Here is a 24,342-nt window from a genome sequence, read left to right on the forward strand (position 1 = left end):
CCTGCCTGCTGCCGTGCTTCCTGCCATGATGACAATGGACTAAACCTCTGAACTGTAAGCCAACCCCAGTTAATGTTTCCCTTATAACAGTTGCCATGGTCATGGCGTCTCTTCATAGAAATAGAAACCCTATGACATAAGCTGATAGTAAAATGTGAATTGCAGAGGGACAAATTAAAAACCCGTAAAATCCCTTCCACTGTTGCTAGGCTCACAGCTGCTTTCACTTCCCAATTTAATCCAAAGAATGTAAGCACATTCACCATGAATCTGTAGTTTGGTCCCTAGGAAGGAAAAGACAATATACTAGATAACAGCCAGTAGTACATTTTAAGAATAATTTCCCTAATAATTATAAACTATTATAAACTACCAAAATTCCAAAGCCATGAAGAGAAACAGTAGAGGCTCATTGTCAGGCTATGTACAAATATCTGCTGTTGGGCATTCATGGAAAATCTCTATTAAGCAGCCTATTCTTTTTCCAAAATACATGATAAATTTTTACAAATATTTAAAGAAATAGCTTTGTCTCTAATTTTAATCTCTAATTTATTTTATATCTAATAAATATTTGCTTCAATATTTCATTGACTGGTATGGGAGGTCCTTCTATTCATTTGTTACTTTTCTTGGTTAATGGATAAAGAAAACTGCCTTGACCTCAGCAAGTCAGAACTTAGCTAGTCAGGGAAAACTAAACTGAATGCTGGGAGAAAGAAGGTGGAATCAGTGAGAAGCCATGGAGCCTCCACAATGGAGATGGGTTAAATTAAGATGTAAGAGTCAGCTAATAATAAACTAGAGCTAATAGGCCAAGCAGTGATTTAATTAATAGTTTCTATGAGATTATTTCAAGTCTGGGCAGCTAGGAATGAACAAATCACCTCCTACAATTGACTTCACACAACAAACACCATTCATTGCCACATTATGGTACAGATATGTCAGCATGATCTCTGCTCTTGGTGGCCCCTCAGAACACAATGGTGATGAAAGGCTTTCTTTCTAAAAGGCTGTCCTCTCTGTAGAGCTCATAGTGGGGTTTAAATTTTTTTCTTTCACATTGTTTTTGTATTGCAAAATCATGTGCTTACACAAATTTGAATGCAGAATATTCTTCCCAGTTTCACATTTTGAAGCATCATGCCACTATAATTATATCTGAAGTTAGGGATTTTAGTAGGTAATCATATTAAATGTGATAATCACGAATACTCCCCAGGTCAGAACTCTGTTGTTTTCAGAGTTAGCTACAGCTGTCAACTTGAAACACTTGGGAAGAGGAGACCTTAACAGAGAAATCACCTCCAGTAGAGAGTCCTTTAATACGTCTGCGGAGCATTTCCTTGATTGGTAGTTGATGTCGGAGGGCTCAGCCCACCATGGGCAATACTTTCCATAGTCAAGGCACCTGTCTGCAATAGTATGATGTCTATTCATGGCTGACAATTTGGCTACATCTGCAATTAACGAACACGTTAATCGGATGGACTCACAGGTGGTAATTAGAGCATTTGCATTCAACAGACCGGCCATACAGCTGGGCCACCCCTCCTTCTGTCGGCCTATGTAAAAGACTTGAAAGAAAGAAGCTTTTGTTTTCAGTTGCTTGCCTTTGCTCTCACTGACAAGATCATCTATAATCACACCGAGGCTCTTTGTCACTCGCATTGGAGCCGATTTCATTAGGATTACAACAGATACTGGAGACCAGCTGAGACATCTGGCATTGTGGGCTGAACAGCTATTGGATTCTTGGACATTCAGTTGGGAGACAGCCATTGATGGACTGGTTGGACCATAGCCTGTAACCCACATTAATTCATCTCTCTATAATACATCACTTGACTAATACAGATAAGTAGCTGAATGTGAGCCAGAAACAAGGTGGTAAGCAGGCATTCTTATGTGGTCTCTGCTTCAGTTCCTGTGTCCATATTGCAGCCAGGAGTTTGTACTATGGCTTCCTTTTATGATGGACAGTAATATATAAAATGGCATTAAGCCTTTCTTGTCCCAAGCTGTTTTTGGTCAGTGATTTACCACAGCACTAAAGACAAACAAGCTAAGGCATGTCTTGTAAAAGAAATTGATGATTGGGCTGTTTGGATGGCTCAAGAATAAACTTAGCCCAGTATCCACAGGCAAAAGAGAGAACTAATTCTTACAAATTGTCCTCTGACCACCAGGTGGTACAAGTGATGTGAGAACATACACATGTGCTTCACACACACACACACACACTCATGCACACACGCACGTGCGCACACACACACACACACAAAGGAGAGGAAGGGAAGAAGGGATGGGGAAGAGAAGGGAAAGGAAGGAATGGGAGAGGAGAAAGAAAGAAACAAGCAAAGTAAAGGATGATCCACTCTTATCCAGGAATACACAACCACCGAGAAGCACAACTCATGGACACAAGAAGAAGGCAGCTCTCGGCAAGTCACAAAGTACACATCTCACACTGGAATTCTGCTCTCCAGCTTCCATCCTTCTGGACCACACAAAATATTTGGATTAGCTTTTTTTTTTTTATTTTTTTGCTCTTGTTACTTGGTTTTGTTCAGCCTTTGTCTCTGTTTTTGTGGAAACCCAGAAGATTGAAAATAGGATGAGAAATATAGTAATATCACATTTGGAAAGTGTAAAACCATAAATTATTTATGAACAGCTCTGCTGTATATCATAATTATAAATATTTAAAATATAACATCCAAAATATGAATGATAAAATTTGGCAGAAATACAGAAATATGGAAGAGGAGCAAAACTGCTATTTTGCTCAATTTATTAGTAAAAATGAGTATACAAAACAGAAAAAAATTAACTTACAACATTAATTCTAAATAATTTATCTATCATTTAATTTGGGATAATTCTCTTTGGTATGTATCTTCTCAAATGATTTAAATTTTATTTCAACAATTTATTTCCCTTTTAGGATTTTTGTGATAAAAATAAAATTTCAAAATTGATTTTGCAAGCAACATTTTTGTAATCTCACTTTGAATACTTTTTAATTTTTATATGGGTTAAAATCATACTTTATAATATTATAATTAATGCTACAGGAGAGCTTTAAAATTAACACATAATAAAAAGTAAACTAAAAGGCATTAATTATGCTAATGTTATACAACAACACCCTGTAACTTATTAGAAATATAATGCTTTAGCTTGTGTTATTGATTCTTAAAAAGATTTTAATATTCCTTTTAAGATCTTTAGGAAGTTCATGTCTCATGAGAGTACACTCTGAGTGCTCCTCATAAATGTGCAACATATCTTCCATGTGTGATCCTTGAATTGCCTTTCTCTCTGTTATAAAAGGGAAGAATCACAATCCTATACATAACTGAAGGCAGACAGTATTAGAATATTATTGCAATAAAATATGTTTCCCAAAATTTTAAATATAAATCATTAAATTCTAACAATACAAACTAATTTTGTACTTCATCTCTACTGAAAATGGCTTACTTATTAGCAAATAGTATGTACAGTAAAAAAAGACCACGGCCTTAGCTTATGAGAACCATTTTCATTTTGAGGATGATGTGCATATTTATTGAATTTTTGGTGGCTATCATGTGTTTCTGATGATTTTCTATTACTAATGATATCACAGATATTTTCACCATTTTGAAACATGTTTCAAAAACATCATAACATAGACTACACAAAGAAAATATATTGACATATAGAAGATAAAAAGTAAATAAAATTAAGTTGATTGGTGATTCTGGGGAATTCTTTCATATTTTCAAGAAAATAACCGTTAAGGTCAACCTGCAGGGATTTATTTCTAGGCTCTGGGGGCTCACCCCCATTTCGCATATCAAGTCTACCTGTCTATCTGAGATCACTCCCATCTCGAATATCAAGTCTGTCTATCTGAGATCACTCCCATTTCGCATATCAAGTCTACCTGTCTATCTGCACTGTTGGCTTCAGTCTCAGCCAATGAAGGTCCACACCGCACACACTTTATGAGCTCATAGATCATGAAGATGGAAAAATGTAAAAAAAAATAGACACAAATATGCATTTGAGGAGATCGACAAAGATTATGATCTCCAATAATCTTCCCTCTGTGAGAGAAACCTTTATTTCATTTTTTCTTTTATTATTTGAGAATTTTCATCCAATTATACATCATATTTTCATCATACCCTTGTGTATACCTCTTCTCTCCAATTCTTTTCCTCTTTGTTTCTTTCCTTCTTCTGCTCCTCCTCTTCCTCTATTCTCCCTCCTCCTCCGTCTTTTTAATAACCCACCATTAGTGTTCAAACCATTTCAGTTCAAATGCATATGGGTGTCATGTCACCAACCAGAGCATGGTCATCCACCGAGTGATACCCACCCTAGAGCAACTTCTCCGCTAAGAAGACTCCTACTATGTCTTCCCTTCATTTATGCTCAGATATTCACTGATTTGAACTTTTAGCAGGTCTTGTGTAGGCAATCACAATCACTGAATATGTACTTTGATATGTGTACTTCAACATTTTTGTTAATGGACTATATCAATTTTTGCAGCATAAAAATCTGATCAGATAACAGGATAATTTTCTTACATTCGCCTTATGGATATAAATTATATTAATATATCTGAAATCTACCATTTTTTAAATAAAGGATATATTCAATCAGAGGAAAATGCATCGCTTTAAGCTGTCTACGCAATTAGATGACAAGAAAATGTCAATTTTTAACTGTCTTTTAATTCTAATATTGTCATTTATCTCATAATTTTGTTCCCAATATTTCTACCTTTGACCATAAAAGACTTCTTTAAAAAAATCCAACATCCTTTCATGATAAAAGCCCTTGAGGACCTCGTGGTAGCCAGCATAGCTTAACATACGCAAGCCCACGACCAACACCACGCTGCTAAATGGAGAAATGCTCAAAGAATTCCCACTAACCTCATAAACCAAATAAAGAAACTCAGTCTCTACTCGTTCACAATACAGCGCTTGAAACCTTAGGTAATAGTGCAAGAGAAGGAAATAATGGGAACAAAGACAAGGAAAGAAGATGAGTTACCCCCTATTTCCAAATAATATTAATCTGTACATGAAAGGCCTGAAAACCCACCAGAAAGCTATTACTCCTGATGAATGTATTCAGAAATGTTTCATAATAAAAATCACCACACACAAATCTACAGTATTCCTCTGCAAAGTGTTAATGGTTCTTACGTGTAGTTACTAATGTAACCCAGGGAACTATCCACTGGCTTGTTGTCATAGTGCAGGAATGTGCTATGTATACTACGAAAAGAGACAAAATAAGCACCATTGTTACTCGGCTAGGAAGCCCTTTAGTTACTATAATTAATTGTATGATAACTTATGCCTACAGGTACAACACTATGGCACTACTATTATGAGAGGAACTGACTACTTTGCGTTTGTATTTAAAGTATGCTTAAAGAGATTGATCTCATGCCCAGGAACATCATTGGGGAAAAGAGTCCATGCCTAGAGGTCACAGACTCTAGAGCAGAACTTAAATGCTATCATTTTTTAAATGTCTTCTAATATCTTCTTACTATACTAATTTATTAGTGCATCTCTCGATCTTAATCAGAGAAGCTGCTTCTAGCAGTAGATGCCAATTAAGACAGAGACCTACAAGTGGCTGAGCACTTTCCAGAGCAGGCCTCAGACCGAAAAGGTACTGGACAATGCAAATTAGAATCCATAGATTTTGACAGGGATCAGAGAAAATAGAGAGAGAGATGAGAGAGACAGAGATAGAGACTATGAAGCTGTGTGGTATGGGCATGGAACGGATCTGGGAAAAGTTTGGGAAGGGGAGAGAACATAATCAAATGGTATGAAATGAACAAAGAATTAATACAATATTATTTAAAAAGAACTACCTAACTAATTTCAATTAACATACACTTTAGTGACAAATTTTTTGAAATAACAATATATAAAGATTATTTTCTGAAAAATAATTTTAATATTAATGTTTACAACATAGGTAAGAAAAGAAATGTCTGCAAATTACTATAAATAATTTACCAAGTTATAAAAATGATTGCTTGCCTTAGTAAATGTTTAATTCATCATAAGGCAAATTATAAGGTGTATAATAGAAAATAAGGGGATATTTCCTTTCTGTGGTCTCCTACACAGAACTTTGTTCTTTTTAAACAATTTGAACAGATTGTTAAGAAGAATGAGCATGAAGACTGATTCATGGAATTTGGGAATCTACTGCATCTTGCTGGGTTTTGTTTGTTTGTTTCTGCTTTCTACAAATGGTTCTTTGAAGTTCATTGGTCCTTATTTCCATTATTCCTAAGATACACCACAGAGGCACTGACTCAGCATGCCCATCTATGAAATGGTGCAGTGACAAGAATATGAAATGTATTTGTGGGAAAAAAGACAAGAATTTGCTATCAGGATCTCAAGATTACTGGGATACTTTGAATACACAGTCACCAATTTAAAAAAAAAAAAAAAACATATTCCGTTACATCAGTTAGGTTACTCTCATTTCAGTACACTGTCCCAAGGTTTTATTTAATGAATTTATAAATACAAGTTACAATTGTCAATACCAAGAGTCCCTGTCAATAGATGACATTAAAGCCTGTTTAAATTATTTAAGATTAATGGCATTTAATGTTCACGTAGTAATGCAGCCCTCTTATATAAGTCAAAATCACATTTTGTTGAACAAAACAACTCTCTAAACTTTGCTATGACATTTCCTTCCCAGGCTTTTAAATAAATTACCAAAGTACCTTCTTTGTTCTTTTTATAAACTGTTGACCTATTAGACTCAAAAATATTTCTAGAAATCCTTTTAAAATCAGAGTAGGTTAAAGAAAACAATGCCACTAAACCAGTAGCTGAACATTGCTAAAATATATTATATTTGTCAATGGAACAAATACATATTTAATAATCTGAGAAAGTGAAGACTTTGGGTAAAATTAACTTCAATAAGTGAAAGAACAACGTCATTTTACTGAGTGTAAAAATGTGAAAATTGTGAATAGAATTTACCTTTTTTCTTTAAAAAGACTAGCATTATTGTTGGTAACCCATGATTCATATGCATTGCCATACAATTTGTTCTCATAGCTGAGAGAGAAAACAGTTTGTAGAGTCCCATTTTCTGAAATCAATCATGTTATGTAACTTCAGATGCAGTTTTCTTTTAACAAAAGCCTTCCTGTTTAAAAGCCGTGGGTAAGTTGGGCAGAATAATTTTTACTTTTGTATAAAGGAAAGCAGGCGCTAATGTTAATCTGACAAAGACATTTCAGCCATTACTAATCCTAGGTCTTTTATGAACAGATGGTGTTTGGGGAAAACATCTTACCACCTAAGATTTAGAGAAGATACGCTTGAATTCAGGATGATTTTCTGTAGGGCAACTCGGGAGGGCACCTTAGCTGACTTACATAACTTCTTGGAGCCTAAGTTCCTTTATTTTCAGAAAGTTATAACAATTACTGGGAAGCACCTAGAACAGTTTTTTTTTACATTTATGAAGCAATCAGTGAACGTGGATAATATGATTATCTTTATTATCCAGGCAGTAAAACATTTCCATTCTCTTAAGTTTGACTAAGTTTTGACCCTAATAGAGCCAACCATAAATATATTACATAAAACGCTATTATATCTGACTATCATGCTGAATTTTACATTTTGTAATCTGTGTTTTTAAACATATTAAAAATGATAAGCTTAGACTAATGGAAAATACTCACACCTTTGTATAGTAGTAATTCTAGGCTAAAGAGCCCAAAAGAAGACATAACTTCAATGTATCCATCCACATAAGACAATTTCTTGCATATTGGCTTCCAAATACAGTCTCTTCTCTGATATCCGTTGTAACACCCGATTCTGTGTTACCCCCTCGGTACAGTTCGCGCGCCACTGTACCTAACGCGAGTCGGACAAGGGCCTGGAGATTGAAAGAACACACAAAGAGACCTGGGTCATTCGAAAGGAGATCAGCCGAATGCCGTTTATTTAGCCTTGGGGAAAATCTTAAATACCCCACTCCTGCCCAAGGAATTCCACCCAGGCAGGTGGGAAATTACCATATCTAACTGCTGCACAAGGACTCCCACCTAGGCAGGTGGGAAATTACCATACCAACAATAGAGTCAACAATGCCCTACAACAAATCACCAGGCGGGGCAGAGGGAGCACAGGAACAAACAGGATGCTTAGTCATCTGACCAGAAACCCTCCTCAAGGTGAGCCCCAGGAACAAGGGCAGACCCGGGCCCTACAATCCATCACTGATTTAGTCCAGTATTGCCTCATTTCTCTTTAGAACACCTCAACTATGTCTAACAAAAATCACTGGAGATGGACAAAATGTCAAGTTCTTTGTCTGAACTTAAGAAGAATAAATTCTAGTTCAATTCCCAATAAACTTCCTGATTTCATATAAATAGTCTAACCATAGATTAAACCCCCTGCATTTATGCTGATCACTTTGTGGTTTACTCTCCCACCAGAATTATCCATTTATCTCTGATTGTATAATTGCAGGAATTCTGCACTATGTACCTACGAACATTTCTAGGATCTTCCTACTAACTACTTCCGAAAACGTAAGAACCACGTGATCAAATGTTTCACACCAGGAATTGACTTCTCAGTAACAGTTTTCTCTAGTCATTGTTCCATCAGTGTGATCAAATACATGGCAAGCATACAGAAAAAAAAGTGTGATTGTTTATAATAATAATCAACCTGACAGTCTGAAAACCACGTTCAAGGCAAATCTCTGCAGCTATTTGCGAAAGAATTTTAAGTTATTTTGATTGACGTGAAAGGGTTCACTTACATGTGAGTAATACCATTCCATCAGCTGGAGTTCCAGATCATGTAAAAATTACAAACCTGAGCTGAGAGATGTCTCGGTGACTAAGAATGTGTGCTGTTCTTCTAGAGAACAGAAAGTTGGTTCCCAACATCCATATCAATAGCCCACAACCTCATATAATTTCATTGCAAAGTGTCTTATCCTGCTTATGGCCCCTGAAAGCAGCTATACACTTGCCGCATAATGGCTATAATTAAGACTATGACTATCTTCTCTTCTGTTCTACTGCTGTGAAGAGACACCTTGACATCAGCAACTCTTTCAAATAAAAGCATTTAAAATTGGGACTTGCTAAAATTTCAGAGGTTTAAGTTCATTGTTATCATTACAAAGATCATGGTGGTGCACAAACAGACATCATAGTACCAGAGAATTTGATAATTCTACATCTTAATATGTAAACATCAGAAACAGAAAGACATTGAGCCTGGTTTGAGCTTCTGAAACCGCCAAACTCACCTGCAGTGACATACTTCCTCCAACAAGGCTACATCTACTGCAGCAAAGCCATACTTTCTAACAGTGCCACAGACTGCTTTCCAAGTTCTCAAATCTATGAGCCTATGAGGGCCATTCCTATTCAAACCACATTCCACTTCCTGTATTATAGACATATCACAATGCAAAAAGTCCATTCAGTCCAACTTCAAAGTTCCCATAGTTTATAACAGTTTTAACATTGTTTAAGCATCCAAATTCCAGTCTCTTCTGAGACACATGGCAATCTCTTACTGTAATTTACTATAAAAGCAAAGTAAAAAAGTGGATCACCATATCTATAAACATGTACAAAACTCAAGTCCAAATGGGTCAAAGACCTCAACATAAAGCCAGCCACAATAAACCTCAGAGAAGAGAAAGTGGGAAGTACACTTGAATGCATTATCACAAGAGATCAAATATAACTCCGGTAGCACATATACTAAGAGACACAATTAATAAATTGGACCTCCTGAAAGTGAAAAGCTTCTGTAAAGCAAAGGAAACAATCAACAAGACAAGATCTTCACAAACCCCACATCTGACAGAGGTCTAATCTCCAAAAAAGAACTCAAGAAATGTGTCATTAAAAGAACAAATATTCCAATAAAAAATGAAGTACAAACCTAAACAGAGAACTCTCAACAGAGAAATCTAAAATGGCTGAAAGACACTTAAGGAAATGTGTTTTCCTAGCCCCCAATCTATTAAAAATAAAAATGTATTATTACAAAATTAAAGTCTATACATTAAATGTTATAGGAGATGAGTTGATTAGGAGTGGTAAAGATCATTACTTTTTTCTTCTAACAGATGTATGCATTTTTCTGAGTTGTACAAACAAGGTTAATAAGAAGGGTTTCAATTTTAAATATGTAATCTAATTTTGAACTTTCCAAGCATTTTTATAAATATAAACCTATGCAAACAAGCATAAAAGGCAAGTATGGCAAGTATCCAACTTTACACAGTAAAAGGAAGCCATGTTAGAAAGTTATGCAGTTGCCCTTGGATGTTGCCCATTTGTGTGCTAATAAAAGTTTTCTAAAGGGCTTAATCTTAGAGAAAATTATTTTTTTCATTCACTATTAAAATGAAGAGAGATTGTCACAGGCTAAGAACGCTCATTCTCTTCTTTATCCTTAAAATGTGGCTGTTTCGGAACGTGCACAAACTTGTGCAGGCTAATTCTCACTTCTCTCAAATTACACTCCACTGTGCTCACCTGGAACTTGCCCTGTGTACTGTAAAAGGCTACCCGGAGAATCCTTTCTACAGTTTCCTCTCATTTAATCTCTCCTGGCTCTGAGAGCATAGTGCACACATGGCGAGACGGCTTTTAGAAATCACAAATGAAAGCTTACAGCGTAATTCACATTTTAAAAACACTTCATCCCAGAGTGCTTTTGTCTGGCTCTGAAAGAATATCAGCATCGTTCCAAGTATATTATCTCCCGATTTCCTAATCAAAACAACCCAGGCATGGAAGACAGTGGGAGCTATTTAAAACAATGAATATCACTGTCGTGCATTTTAGTTGAATCATTTGCTAGATGCAGAAAACAAAACAACAACAACAAAAAGGTAATTTCAGTGAAATCTGAACTCAGGTAACAGCCACACACATCTTTATATTCCGCACACTTTGTTAATCATTGACTGAACAACATCGTGCCTGGAGCCAACTGACAGGAATTTTAACCTGATTAAATGTCCCAGTATGGCTTAATACCTTTAAATGGAATTTTTATGGCCTGTTCTGCACGCGTATTATTAATACAGTGCCATCAAGAAAACCACAGACACGCATAATAGCTCATCAATTTGTAACTAAGCACTTCTGACCTTGAAAAATCAGCTGTCTTTCAGATTAATGTCGTTACATTTTAGGCAGGAAAGAGCACCATAAAATTATCATGCTTATTTTTGTAACGTGTCAGGATGAGAATTAGGAGTAAGGGCCCTGCTGATGGCTTCTTATTGATATTGCCAGAAACCTCTGACATTTGAATTAGAAACTCAGACCTCATCCTAATGAAAAATCCACTTGAACATTTTATTTCCAGCTTAAAGGATGCATACAATATACTGCTGATAAGATGGGGGGATAAAATATGAAATATAATCCCCACTGAGGTGCACATTTCTCAGAAAGTAGAAAGAAAGAAAAACTCCTTAAGTTCCTTCTCTTTTCACATGTAAGTTTGTGGGTACACAATAACAGTGGAAAGAAGAAAGAGACCAAGGGTCTATCGTCCATGATCAAAATGAGTAAGAAATGAAAAGGGATGGAAACGGTCATAGCAGCAAATCGAAAAATTGTGGCAAATTATCTTTAACTCATAAAAGAGACAATCTGGAGTTCTGTGTGCAATATTAAATAGATTTGGTGATGCTTCCCCAACAATAATATTTTTACAGCTAATGCAAATTCATTCTTTTCAGCAGCTACTAAATGAAACTGTGAGACCCACCATATAAAGCATAGAATATACATGAAATTCATTTCTGTCTCACCACAAAGAACTATTTATCTCTTCATTAAATCGCAGAGTTAAAATTAGTAAAGATGGTGAAAAAAAAATTTACAACAGTGGAAAAAGTATTTAGGAAAGTTCAAGGCCAGCACTAAAATAGACAAGGAAGTTGGACAGACCTGACTATCAGAAAGAATGACAGATCAATGCAGAAATTCCTGTCGGTTTGTCTTGTCTTCAACTCTTCTGACATCGTAAACATAGTTTTACCCACGTAGCATAGCATTATCTCTGCAGTCACTCATAAACATTTATCTGGTTTCTTTTAAATAGACAATTATCTTTTTCTAAGAACCACAAAATATGCCTTAACCCACTCAGGAGGAAGACTAGAAACTGACCGCTTCTTCATTTAAAAGAGGCATATTTTATTAGCACTAAAGAAAAAAGATGATTCCCCAAATCTGATTTGTGTTGACCTTCTCTCAGGTCCTGCCTGAAGGGAACTACCATTACAAAAGTAAAATGCGAGCACATCACCGTGACTGAGAGAAGAGCTGCATCCTCCTGAAGGCAGAGGTCCTTCATTCTTGCTGTACAGGGAACGGGCAGGGCAGCCCTTCCTGAGGAACTACTAGTACTGAAAGAGCTTGCAGAAGGAAGGCACAGCTGTTAAGTGGAAAAAAATCTATGTTGTCTTTGACATTCCCATCGCTACAGATGGGCAATAAGGGAAGATCCTGAACACCACAGGACACAGTAGGGTAAGATCTGGTGGTGACGGTGCTGACTCGGCTCTCAGGTTAGGGCTGTCAGGAGAAATGCATGAATTTATTCTTAGCCACATCAGAAGTTGTAAGCCAAGACAGAATTATAAACTGTCTGATTCTTCCCATTTAAATGGACTTTGCTCAGTTGTCTTAGTGAATAGTTCAGAGAAAGACTCTCACAGTTTTTACACTAAATATTTTACTGATTTATAAAAACATGTAACCCAAATCCAACAACTACACAAATCTTTAAAAGTGCAATAAGATAGAGAATCCAAAAACATGGTAAACATCAATGTGTCATGATTACATGCATTTTGTTTGTGTATTGTGTATATTCAGTATGTTGTTTTTATTAAGTTTTGTCATTTTCCACAAAGTACCTCTGTTTTCTAGCCTAAGAATACATTGAAAAAAATACAAGGAAGTTAGAAGGCCAATAAGCAATAATCTTATTATAGTTACTATTTTCAAAAATAGCAGAGCCATTTGAATGAAGGATATACAAGGATGTTTGATAGAAAGAACTCATATTCCTTATTACAATATTCTATTAGTCATATTTTTGGTACCAAAATAACATGGCTGATGTAAATTAACTAGACAAGATCAAAGTTTTACCATTTTGAGCTCTAATACTTTGAGCATATAATAGAATAATATAAAACAGTAGAGCTTCCTAGAAAAGGAGACATGGGACCCCATGGCTACGTGTAAGAGACAGCAGACCACTGGTATCCTCCATTAGCTTCAGGAGTCAAAGCACTTCCTTCCACAAGATCCAGCTGTCAGAGATTTCTTCAGCTGTCATTATCGCTACTCAGTGGGAAAGCACCCTCACCCACACCAGAAGACTCATGGTTTAACCACAGCAAACATCATTTATTGTACTAAGTCTGATCAATTCAAAACCTCTAAGACTCAAATTTGGTTTTCATTGTTCTAAAGTCAGCAATGATTCAGAATTTATATATAAGTGCAATTATATAGGAATTTAATTTCTCCTTACTTGTTGTGGCTAAATTTTTTTGTTTGCTTTTTGAGCCAGGATTTCTGTTTATAGTACTGGAGATCCTGGAACTCACTTTGTAGACCATGCTGGACTCTTATCCAGAGATCTCCCTGCCTCTGCCTTACACGTGCTAGGATTAAAATGTACCATATAAGGCCTTGCTTGCAGTGAAATTTTTATAAGAATATTATAGCAAAGCTAGAGAGATTGCTAGGTTTGCTATGAGTGGATACCACTCTCAGAGAAGACTCAGGGTTGGTTCTCAGAACACAATTCTGGTAGTTCACTAAGGCCTGTCACTCCAACTCCAGGGAGATGGAATCCCTCTGCCCTCTGTGGACACCTGCATTCAGAAGCACATACCCACCTTAACTCCACCACACACAATTTAACAAATAATAATAATTAAAAATATATTGGATAGTTGTGATTATTATTGATCTTTATTTGTTTTTGGGAGTGATTAACAGATATATTTTTTTCTTTTATAGTTTATTGTATTTAGTTGAGTTATACATTTTTCAACACTTCCGTTCCTCCCTCCCCCCTTGCCTTTTATCTCCTTCTTAGGCAGATCCGTGTATTTCTCTCTTAGGGTCTTCTTTGTTGTCTAGGATATCTGGAGTTATGGACTGTAGGCTGGTTATTTTAATAAAGAGAGTTTTTCTGTTTGACCCTCCTGAATTCTGGAAATTAGGCAAAAGTTATCCTTTTGTTTGTCTGACTCCCATGTTCATGCCTGCCATGTATCCTCAAATTTATTGAGACATATCTGTCTCAGAAACTGAAATTTGTATTTATGTCCAGGGAGATGGTTCAGTAGGTAAAAACACTTTACAAATATTTGATCATTGGAACAGGGTAGAAGGACAGAGCAAACTCCTGAAAGATGTCTGCTAACCACATATGCACCACTGATGTATAGTGACCACACTAATCTACAATCATATGTGCACATTCACACGCATTAGCATAGTCATAATAATGAACACAATTAAACTAGCAGGGAAAATATGTTTAGAACTAGTGTGTGTGCTCCACAAAATTAGTTCTGTTCGCGTTGCAAAGCGACTTTTGCTTCAACATCCACTCCGCTCCATCTCAACATTGATCTGAAAATATCACAGAAAGACTCTTTGTCAGGATTTTTGTTTATATTTATTTTATTGAGTGTTCCTCATCTCCTTAATATAGCACATAAATTGGATATCATTTTCTTGATATTTCAAAAAATTCTTAAATGCCCTTCTAAGTAACTGGTTTTCTAGATATTAAATGTTAACTTCATTTTCTGACATTTGGGCAATAATTAATTATTGATTTTTATGATTTCATACTTGAAACAGGTTGTCTTATTTTGAGAAGTGTTAAGGTAGAAAACTTATTTAAATGATGGAGAAAGTTATTTTCACTATAAAATTAATCCGATAGGCATCATTGGCAGCTGCCTTCTGTGGCAGATCAATGTCGTCCTCTTCCTGCCATCTCCATTATTTAAAATGTCTTCCTTTTCATTCTTATTGAATCAGGTAAGAATCTCTAGAACATTGCCCAAAGAACTCCAGAAACAGTTCAGGGGTTTTGAATCAGGGTAAAAATATTACTACTCCATTTTTGCATGTATTTTTCAATCCAACTTAAGGGTCAAGTATATTTTACATGGTAGGAGACTTAGCTGGGTTTGTAAACCTAGCTGCGTGTTTTATTACACTGACAGCTTCTCTCACATATCTATTACTGTGATGAACTTTTCATGGTGCTCATTCTTACCGTGCTTTCCTTAAATGGATCAGTTTCTTTCCTCATTTAAAGTCACAGCGCTATGATGACCTGATAACACCATGAAAAATAAAAATACTCTGTCAATAAGCTGAAAGCAACTCATAGCAATATAGTGACGTTTTATAGAAATCAAATGTGCAAGTTATTGTACTCACACTTCCACTTCACATTTAATTGAATGATCGACTGTGAGTCTCAGTGTGGGAGACTTGGTTTTTCATATAAAGAAATCTTTAACTTTATTTATAAGGTGATAAATAATTTTCACTCATTTGTAACTTTTCTTATCTTTGAGGACAAGATATTGCACTGGTCATCTAGACTTAAAGGAAATACTCAACTTGTGACTAAACAGAGCTTTGCCCTTCTTGCTCTCTGTGTTTTCTGTATAAGTCTGAGCTTTGTATTGCAATTTCCCATGGACTGATTAAGTCACCTCATTCTTTCTTCTGTACACAGAGTATATGTGACTCTAAAACATCCTGGAGGAGGTAGTTGAAGCATGAAGATCTATTATGCTGTAATTGACTGGGAGAAGTGTTTTTGGTGCTATTGTGGTGAGAAGCCCATGTTTTCTACATCCTCAGCTGCAGAAACAATGACGGTTAATGGCTCAACTATGAATTTCAGTAACCTCATTCAGGATTTTGTTTTCCCCATGGGCATCTTACCCTCATTGCCTGCTTGATGCAAGAATAAAAATTCGATTCCTTTGCATCAACAGGGGGCATCTCTGGCAGGAGTTCTTAGCTTAAGAGTACCCAGTAGACTTGCAGCATCTTTGGGTCAGCTGAGCCCTTTATAAATGCATCGCTGCTGTCTTCTCTTTTGTCCTTGTCAACATTTCTATCCCTCTTGTATTTTTGTTGCAGAAATCACACTGAAATATATTCTATTAACACATCTTAAATTCCAGGGATCCTGCTTGGAAAACACTGTATAAAAACAGTCTCGGTGTTTTAAAAATAACTTTAGAAATTATTGGACTTATAGTTCTGTTTCTATTGCATTGTTTTACAACTCTCTAACTTGAGTAATATGAAAAATAGTCCTTAGCCTTCTCTTAGAAAAGTAATCATCTATTTCTTACAGACAGCTGATGAAGGAATTTGCACAGACCCCCTTGAGTGAATGAAAAAAGAATTCGTCTGTTCATCTCAATGATAACACCAAATGGTTCAATTCTGGGACTGAACAAGAGGAGAGAATGGTCTGTGCACATCTATACCCGTTCTCAAATGCACAGTCATATGAGTGATGAGTCTATTAGTTCCCAGATTCATTAAGGTCAAGTCAGGTTACGATGCAGGAAGAGATTATAATGGAAAACCATGCTGCAACAGCAATATTAATGATTCATTAGGTGACATTATACCCTCTGGATGTTCATGAAATAATCTAAATCCAAAGTGTCATAGCACCTACACCAAAAGCATGACACAGTAATATAGAAGAAAGGTTATGCCAAGACAAGACTTAACAACAGAAACTTCAGAGTAGGTTGTTCTGTGTGCTTTCTGGTAGTGTTGAAGACTGAACACATGGTTTTGAAAATTCAAAGATTAAATATTTGCTCTGTGGCTAGTTGCCACAAATCAACCTGAAATTCTTACTTTTGCTTCTCGTTTATAGTCCTAAGGCCTCTTCTAGTGATTATGCTTAATGTGAAGAAATGTTTCTTTTTACCTTCTTAGCTGACTTTCCATGAGCTAATATGTAATGGGTTATTATCCTAGTAGGAAGAGTTAGAAATAATAACAAGACTTTTTATATAATGTTTATAGTGTGTCAGGTGCTATCCTAGGTTCATCCCACTCTTGAACTCAGAAAGGATCACCAATGTTTGTCATGGGAATAGAAGCTCGGAGTTCCTTCCTATCAGGGTTGCTTCAGTAAAACAGTAAATGTCAGAACTAGTATTTTATAACAATTGTTTTCATGATTTTATTAGTTCTGGAACCAATTTTATGCTTTGCAATTAAAAACTGGAAAGGAAAATATAAAAGGTTTATGAGATCAAAATATTCTAAGGTAAGAACTAAAGAAGGCAAAATTTAAACAGTTCATGTTACAGATAAACAAGGTATACATGCATAGTTTGATCAGTGTTTTGATCTTAATATTAGAAAACCCAAAGGGTGAAATGTGAATAAGGAAAATAAAATAGAAAAAAAAAGTACTATAATAATTATAAATGCTTTTAGTGCCCAGCATTTAGGAAATTACAAGGCATTAGACACACTGGAATAAATGGGCTTACTGAGTGACAGTGTGGGAGGTCAGATGGTGGTAATATCAGTCAGGTTTTTAAAGGCTTTTCATGCCACATGTCCTGATCTAACCTTATGGACAACACTATGATTTTTCAAGAGCCCTAGTTCTGAAGTTGCCAAGTGTCTAATACTGCAGAAATTTCATGTCAGCAATTCAGACTTTGTTCCGGATGCTGTAGTCTCTACAACACCTGAATGCTTACAGGCTAAAATGATGGTGTACCATCTTTTCTACCAGACATCAGAGCAAACAGGTGACCCTTGTTTTCTAAGAAGAATCAAATACAGGTGGTGTTCATTAGAAACCCTAAAAGGGTTGACGGGTCCAAAGAAGAATAGAGAAACACCTCAGAGATTGGTTATGACAACTGTGAAGACACAAAACCATGAGGAATTAGAAGATATGAATTCCAAATCTGAAGAAATAACCAGAGAAAATAGCAGGCCCTCAAGTGGTTTCACATGGAAGGACGTCAAGAAAAAGTTCTGCATCTTGGTGTTGGACCATTGTTCTGTCCACAGCTGGTTCCAGTACTGCCAGAGGAGGGGCAGAGCTTTGGAAAGATGTCCAAAAATATTTATGGAGATGAAGCAGAGCTCCACTGTGCATTTTCTGAAACTGCTTAAGATCTGGAAATCAATGCCTGCTACTGCTTCTGCAAGGTAATTCAGAAGGGAAGGGATCGTGACCCATCTGAAGTAAGGCTGCTGAATTTATATGAAGAGGAGTCGTTCTCCCCTCGTCTGACATATCACCTCACGCCAGTATCCTCTAATGCACAACTTAACCCAGAGCCAGTTATGATGAAGTCTGGGTGGTCTCACCTGGATTTGCAGGACTCCAACCCACATAAAAAGGATGCTGCTGGATGAGAACAGAGTCTGAATGCAAATTAGCAGATGTGAATGCACAGTAGAGAATGACAGTTAGAGCATGGTGTTTATCACTTAGTTGGGGTCCTTCTGCTCCACAGGAACCACACAGGACCACAGTAATCACAACCAGTGGGTGAAAGGAGAGGACAGCCAGTCCTAGTGTCTGGGAGCTAATATACTACTACGAAGGCAGTGCCTATAAATACAACATGTGTGTGTGTGTTCTTTTGTGTGTGTGTGCGTGTCCATCATATCAAAAGACAATTCACAAATGGAGACTATTATTGGTCAAAATTGTGGCACTGAGCAAAGACATTTCAAGTGGCTCTGTGTTTGTTTGAAACTGATTTAAAGAGCAAAGCAAAGCTTTGAATTCTTCCTTTGTGATTTGTATCCTCCTGATCTATTTTTTTTATCTTATTGCTCTTGCTAGAACTTTGAGTTCTATATTGAAAAGATATGGAGAGAGTGGGCTTAATTGTCATGTTCCTGATTTTAGCGGAATTGCTTTGAGTTTCTCTCCATTTAACCTGATGTCGACTTACTTTAAGTTGCCTTCATTATGTTTAGGTATATTCCTTGTATCCCTGATCTCTCCAGCCCTTTAACATGAACGTTGTGTTGGATTTTTTGAAGGATTCTCTGGCATCTAATGAGATGAACATGTGGGCTTTCTGTTATTTTTTTCAGTTTGTTTTTATGGTGGATTACATTGATAGATTTTGGTATGTTGAACCATCCATGCATCTCTGGGATGAAACCCACTTGATTATAGTGGATGATGTTTCTGATGTGGTTTTGGATTCTGTTTGCCAGTATTTTATTGAGTATTTTGCATCAATGATCACGAGAGAGATTGGTCTGTAATTCTCTTTCTTTATTACATCTTTGTGTGATTTGTTTATCAGAGTAACTGCAGTCTCATAAAAGGAGTTTGGCAATGTTCCTTCTGTTTCTATTGCGTGGAACAACTTGGAGAGGGTGGGTGTTAGTTATACTTTGAAATTCTGGTAAATTTCTGCAATGAAATCATCTGGCCTTGGGGTTCTCCTGGTTGAGAGACTTTTATTAACTTCTTTAATTTCCTTAGAAGTTATAAGTCTGCTTAAATTGTTTATCTGATCTTGATTCAATGTTGGTATGTGGTACCTGTTCAGAAAACTGTCTACTTCCTTTAAATTTTTCAATTTTGTGGAGTACCAGTTTTTGAAGTATGATCTGATGGTTCTCCAGATTTATGTCTGATATTATGTCACCCTTATCATTTCTGATCTTCTTACTATGGATATTCACTCTCTGCCTCTCAGTTAGTTGGATAAGGGTTTATCTATCTTGCTGATTTCCTCAAAGAACAAACTCTTTGTTTCATTATTTTTATTGTTCTCTGTTTCTATTTTATTGACTTTAGCCCTCAATTTTATTATTTTCTGTGTCTACTCTTCCTGGGTGATTTTGCATCTTTTATTTCTAGGATTTTCAGATGTGCTGTTAAGTTGCTATTGTGAGATTTTTCCCAAATTATTTATGAGGCATTTAGTGCTATGAACGTTTCTCTTAGCACCGCTTTCATAGTGTCCCTTAGGTTTGGGTATGTGGTGCATTTATTTTAATTGAATTCTATAAAGTCTTTAATTCCTTTCTGTATTTCTTCCATGGCAAAGCAGTGATTAAGTTGAGCATTATTTAAGTTTCCATGAGCTTGTAGGCTTTCTATAATTTGTGTTGTTAAATTATAACTGTAAGTCATGCTGATTCGATAATATACAGGGGAGGGGTTTATTCCAATATATGTTTGGATAGAATGTTGTATAGATGTCTGTTAAGACCATCCGTGTCATAACATCTGTTGGTTCTCTTATTTCTCTGCTGAGTTTCTGTCTAGTTGACATATGCATTGGTAAAGAGTAGGGTGATGATGTCTCCCACTATTAGTGTGTGGGGTTTAATGTCAGATTTAAACTTTAGTATTATTTCTTTTACATATGTGGGTGCCCAAGTATTTGAAGCATAAATGTTCAGAATCGAGACTTCATCTTGATGAATTTTTCCCGTGATAAATAGGAAGTGTCCTTCCCCATCCCTTTTGATTAATTTTGAAATGAAATTTGAAGACTATTTTGTCAAACTTTCACTATTTGCAGATGATATGATAGTATACATAAGTGACCCAAAATTTTCTACCAGGGAACTCTTAACAGCTGATAAAAACTTTAGTGATGTGGCAGGGTGTGAGATTAACTCAAGATAGAAACAGAGATACATCACTATTTACAATAGCCACAAATAATATAAAATATCATTGGGTAACTCTAACCAAACAAGTGAAAGACCTATATGACAAAAACTTTAAGTCTTTGAAGAAAGAAATTGAAGAAGATATCAGAAAATGAAAAATAAAACTCCTATGCTTTGGGATAGGTAGGACCAACATAATAAAAATGGCAATCTTACCAAAAGCAATCTGCAGATTCAATGCAATCCCCATCAAAATCTATCACAATTCTTCACAGACCTTGAAAGAACAATATTCAGCTTTGTGTGGAAAAACAAAAAAACCAGCTTAGCTAAAACAGTCTTGTGCAATAAAGGAACTTCTAGAAGTATCACCATCCACAACTTAACACACTACTATAGAGCTATAGTAATAAAAACGCTTGATACTGTCATAAAAATAGACATGCTGATCAATGGAATTGAATCAAAGACCATGACATTAATCCACACACCTATGAACACAACTTCAACAAATGGTGCTGGCATGACTGGATGTCAAACAGGTAGAAGATTGCAAATAGATCCATATCTATCGCCATGCACACAATTCAAGTCCAAGCAGATCAAAGACTCAGCATAAATCCAGTTATACTGAACCTTATGGAAGAGAAAGTAGGAAGTAGCCTTGAATGCATTGGCACAGGAGACCACTTACTAAATATAACACTAGTAGCACAGACACTGAGAACAATAATCAATAAATGGGACCTCCTGAAACTGGTAAGTGTCTGTAAGGCAAAGGACATGGTAAATAAGACAAAATGACAGCCTACGGAATGGGGAAAAGATCTTCATCAACTCCATATTTGACAGAGGGCTTATCCTCAAAATATATAGAAGAACTCCATAAATTAGACACTAAAATTGTTCAACATCCTTAGACATCAAAGAAACACAAATCAAAATGACTCTGAGATACCATCTTCTGCCTGCCACAATGGCTAAAAAAAAAAAAAAAAAAAAAACTCTGATGACAGTTTATATTGGAGAGGATTGTAGCAAGGGGAAAACTCCTCCACTGCTGGTAGCAGTGCAAAATTGTACAGTTTCTTTGGAAATCAGTAAAGTAAATTTTTTTTTTTTTTTAGAAAATTGGGAATCAATCTACCTCAAGAACCAGCATTGCCATTCTTGGGCATATACCCAAAAGATGTTCAGTCATAACACAAGGACACCCAGTCAACTGTGTTCATAGCAGCATTATTCATAACAACCAGAACCTGGAAACAACCTAGATGCCCCTCCGTGGAAGAATGGATAAAGAATATGAGGTAAGTTTACACAATGGAGTATTTACTCATTGTAAAAAAACAATGGCATCATGAAATGTGCAGGAACATGGATAGAACTAGAAAGAATCATTCTGAGTGAGATACCCCAGATCCAGAAATACAAACATAAGCAGATATTAGATATAAAGCAAAGGACAGCCAGACTACAATCCACAGTTCCAGAGAAGCTAGGTAATAAGGAGGACCCTAAGCCAGGACACATGATTTCCACTAGGAGGGGAAAATATATGAGATTTCCTGTGTAAACTGTGACTGGGGTGTGGGAGAGGAGAGGGGATAGGGAATGAAAACATGAGGGAACAGAATGGTCGAATTGGGAGAGGGATGGAGTGGAGAGCAATGAAAGAGGTATCTTGATAAAGAAAGCCATTATAGTTTAGGGAAACAACCTGGTGCTAGGGGAATCCCCAGGAACCCACAAGGATGACCCCAGCGATCCTGCATTAAATTAATGTGCCAGGCTTTGTTGAGTCCTATGGGAGGCCTTACCCTTTTGCAGGAATGGATGGGAGTGTTGGAGGGGAGGTGGGGGAAGGAATGGGAGGAAAGGAGGGAGGGGACCTGTGGTTGGTATATAAAATTAATAAAAAAAATTTAAAATACAAAATATATAAATAAAAAATCAAAGTTGCAATTCTTATTTAAGAGGTGGTTAAACTTTGTATTTCCGTGATGGCTAAGGAAGTTTAGCATTTCATTTTTTCTTTCATTTGAGAATCCACTATTGAGAATCATTTTTAGATCTATCTCCCAATTTAATTGGATTATTTGGCTTGTTTATGTGTAGTTTCTTCAGTCTTATATGTTTTGAAAATTAGCCCTCTGTCAGATGTGGTATTGGTGAAGACCTTTTTCTATTCTGTAGGCTGTTGTTTTTTTTTCCTGTTGACAGTGTCCTTGACTTTATAGACACATCTCGGTTTCAAGATGTCCCACTTATTAATTGTTGATTTAGTGCCTTGCATTTGGTGGGAATCTCTCTTTGCAGACGAAATAGGATATAAATCTGAAGTGGTCTGGATAGACGGTTGCACATGGGACCAATAGGGATCAGGTTCAGGGAGGATAGAGAGAGAAAATACTGGGAAAGACAACTGGAATCAGAGGCATCTCTGGATGAGCGATAAACCTAGTGCAATAGAAACCTCCAGGAATCTAGGAGGGTGATCCTAGCTAAGACTCCTAGCGCTAAGGCATATGGAGCCTGAACCAGCCATCTCCTGTAACCAGGCAAGACTTCCAGGGGAGGGGATTGGGAACTCAATCCAGCCACAAAACCTCTTCCCTACAATTTCCCTGCCTATAAAATATGCTGGGGCAAAGGTGGTCCGGGAAGTATGGGAGTGGCCAAGCAATGACTGACCCATTTCTAGATGCATAGTGTGAGACTGAGCCTACCCCGACACTGCCTGGAGGGCCAGGACCCCAAGGCTGCACAGTCCAGAGACCTAGGGTAGAACCAAAAATGACTGGCGAAAAAAGGGAAGGTCAATGAAATAATTCTTAATCTTATTCCGCTATATTCATAGGTTTGTTCCTAGCCCAATTGTCACCAGAGAGCCTTCACCCAGAAACCGATAGGAACAGATACAGAAATCCACACCCAGTCATTAGGCAGACCTCGGAGGATCCCGTGGAAGAGGGAGGGGAAGGATTATGGAAGCCAGAGAGGCCAAGGACACCACAGGAAAACCCACAGAATAAACTAACATGGGTTCCTAGGAGCTCAGACACTGAAACAACAACCAGAGAACTTACATGCGGGCTAATCAAGGCCCTCTGCACCACGTTACAGTTCTGTAGCTTGGTCGGCTTGCAGAACTCCTTCCTAACAGAGAGCAGGGCCTGGCTGCTACCTGCTTTTGGGACCCTTTCCTCCTACTGAGTTGCCTCAGCCAGCCTTCCTAGGAGAGGAGACGCCTAATGTAATGCAAAGCGATAAGCCATGGATGCGTGATATACATGGGAGGAAGGCACTTTTCTGAAGAGAAAAGAGGAGTAGATGGAGTGGGCGCGGGTAGTTGGGAGGACCTGGGACTTAACATAGTGTAGGGAACCCTGATGGCTCTTTGGCCTGGAAAGGGAGGTAGCGGAGGTATGGGTGGAGGGGAGGAGAAGGAGAGGAGGATGGGAGGCGATGGAAATTTTTAATAAAAAAATGAGGGAAAAAAAGAAGGGAGGGGCTGGTAGGACTGGAGGGAGAAGACGCTG

Source organism: Arvicola amphibius, chromosome 7 (assembly GCF_903992535.2).
Source record: "Arvicola amphibius chromosome 7, mArvAmp1.2, whole genome shotgun sequence".
Taxonomy (NCBI): Eukaryota; Metazoa; Chordata; class Mammalia; order Rodentia; family Cricetidae; genus Arvicola; species Arvicola amphibius.